Source organism: Mus pahari, chromosome 7 (assembly GCF_900095145.1).
Source record: "Mus pahari chromosome 7, PAHARI_EIJ_v1.1, whole genome shotgun sequence".
In the NCBI taxonomy this organism is placed as follows: Eukaryota; Metazoa; Chordata; class Mammalia; order Rodentia; family Muridae; genus Mus; species Mus pahari.
Window position 1 is genome coordinate 30999870 of NC_034596.1, and position 2066 is coordinate 31001935.

The 2066-nt window shown below is 43.4% G+C and overlaps 1 pseudogene; it reads right to left on the reverse strand.

Annotated features, from left to right (window-relative positions):
* Positions 1 to 529: 529 nt before the first annotated feature.
* Positions 530 to 1644, reverse strand: LOC110325006 (annotated as a pseudogene).
* Between the last annotated feature and the right edge of the window lie 422 nt (positions 1645 to 2066).

Below are 2066 nucleotides of genomic sequence, written 5' to 3' on the forward strand. Positions count from 1 at the left end.
TAATTGAATTGTGTTTTCATTGTCTGGATTTATTTGGGTTGGAGATTTACCACAACTTCCTTTGTATAACAAATTATTTATACTGTTATTATTTCCTAACATATTTATTAATTTTGTGTGTTGAAGGGGCAAATATCATAGTTCTTTTCTTCCCTCCTTGTGGGTCCTGGGCATTGAACTTGAGTCACCAGGCTTGGTGGCAAGTGTCTTTCTTTATCTTTTGAACCATATTGCCAGCCCCTATGGAATTAAATTTGAACAGCAACTCTAACCTAAATTGGGTAACTCCAGGATAAACATTAGTTTGCAGACTGCATTTTCTAATCTGGTCCCCTTACCATCATGAACGCCAGAAAATATTTAAATGCCTTTATGTCACAGTATGTGTAGGCAGGCTCCAGGCATACTCACTCTGAGTCTTTAAGAAGAATTATACTCACTCATAGTTATACATATTTTCGTACATTAACACTTGGGCGGTTGGTCTGTCATTGTATGTTTCACTCCAGGGAGTCAGGCAGAGTTGCTCTCAGTTTTGGCCACCAAAGCTGCTTGTAGAAAGTGGCAGAGATTGAGTAGGGCTTTGAGGATGAGCCAGCTGAAACTTGCCCCTGAAGGCCAGAGTCATGGCTGGAGAGAGTCCAGTTCCTGTTTCCATGTCTTCCTTATTGTTAAGAGGGGCCCCTTTCTAGCTGGGCTTTTCTCAGCAGTTTCCGGAGGTCAATTTGGCTTTTACCAGGAGTAATTAAGACATTTTTAATTTGAGTTGCTGACACCCTGGAGTTAGGTTTCAGGGTCATACGCTAGAGAGCAGAGACAGTATCTAGCGGAGTCCATTCCTCTGGTGGTGATGGTACAAGTGTCTTTCATTTGTCAATACTCTGTGTCTTTTTTAATTTCACAGTGAGTAGATCTTTAACTCTTATATGCATGGTTCCATCTTTCTTTAATGGACCAACCTGAAGTGCTCTAGTGGTACCAGATTTTCTGAGCAGCAAAGGTGCTAAGAGTGGTGTAGGTGGAGGAAGGGGAAAGGGAAAGGAGGGGGAGGGGAGGAGGAGGAGGCAGAGGAGGAAGTGGAAGAGTGGGAGGATGACTTGCTGGCTGTGTGGGGGGAAGTGTGGCTTGGGGTTCCCCATGGGTTGTTGGAGCACAGGCAGCCATGGTTTATCACTCAGGCAACATGTGTGGCAACAGCTTGAAGAAGATGAGTTTTCAGAGATGCTCTTCGGATTTTCTTGAAGCTTGCACAATTCACTTTTCAAAACACACAGTTGTGTGTTTTAGACTGTGAAGTTCTCTGCGGTAGACTCCGGATGGGAAGATGGCATCTTTCAATACTTCTAAACTCTGGGCTACACAGGTCTGACGGCAACTATGTGCACCATGCTCTATTTGTCCAAAGGTTTATTGCATCTTTGATGTTAGAAAATCTGAAGTTTCAAGATGGTCTTAGCCAGTTTCTGCTTTGGGGAATAACCACTCTTTGTGGGGTGGGTGTTGGGGGAGGAGCTGCCAGTAACTTAGGAGGGACCTGAGGGGCTTCTTTTCTCAAAAACTCTTTTGGTTTTGGCTTTTAGCTTTCTTCTTCGCTGTTTGAACTTGGGCATGATTTTAGTCTAAGAGCCTGGGGATTAGATGAAGTTTGGGTCTAAGCCTCTTCTATATCATAAAGAAAAACTAATATACACATTTTGAATGTAGCCCGAGGCAACCATCTGATGGTTAACTCATCTTTGTTCTTTCCCAAAGGATGAGCATGTAAGCCTTCTCAATCCAGCCTTCTAGCTTTTAGTTTCTAGAGGATGCTGACACTAACAATCTTCAACAGATCCCATTTTAATCTCGTATCAAGAGTTTTAAGTCAGCCTAAGTGTCCTGATGCAAGTTATATTTTTCCCCTGCAGCTTTTAAATACACATGTATGTCATCTGTCTGCCCAGGACTCCCCCTCCACCTTTCATCGCCGTTACCCCGTCTCTCATTCTTCAGAAAGCCTCTCTAGTCACACAGTGCAGTGCAGAGTTACAGCCAGTCAACCCCTGTCTGTGCCCTAATACAAAACC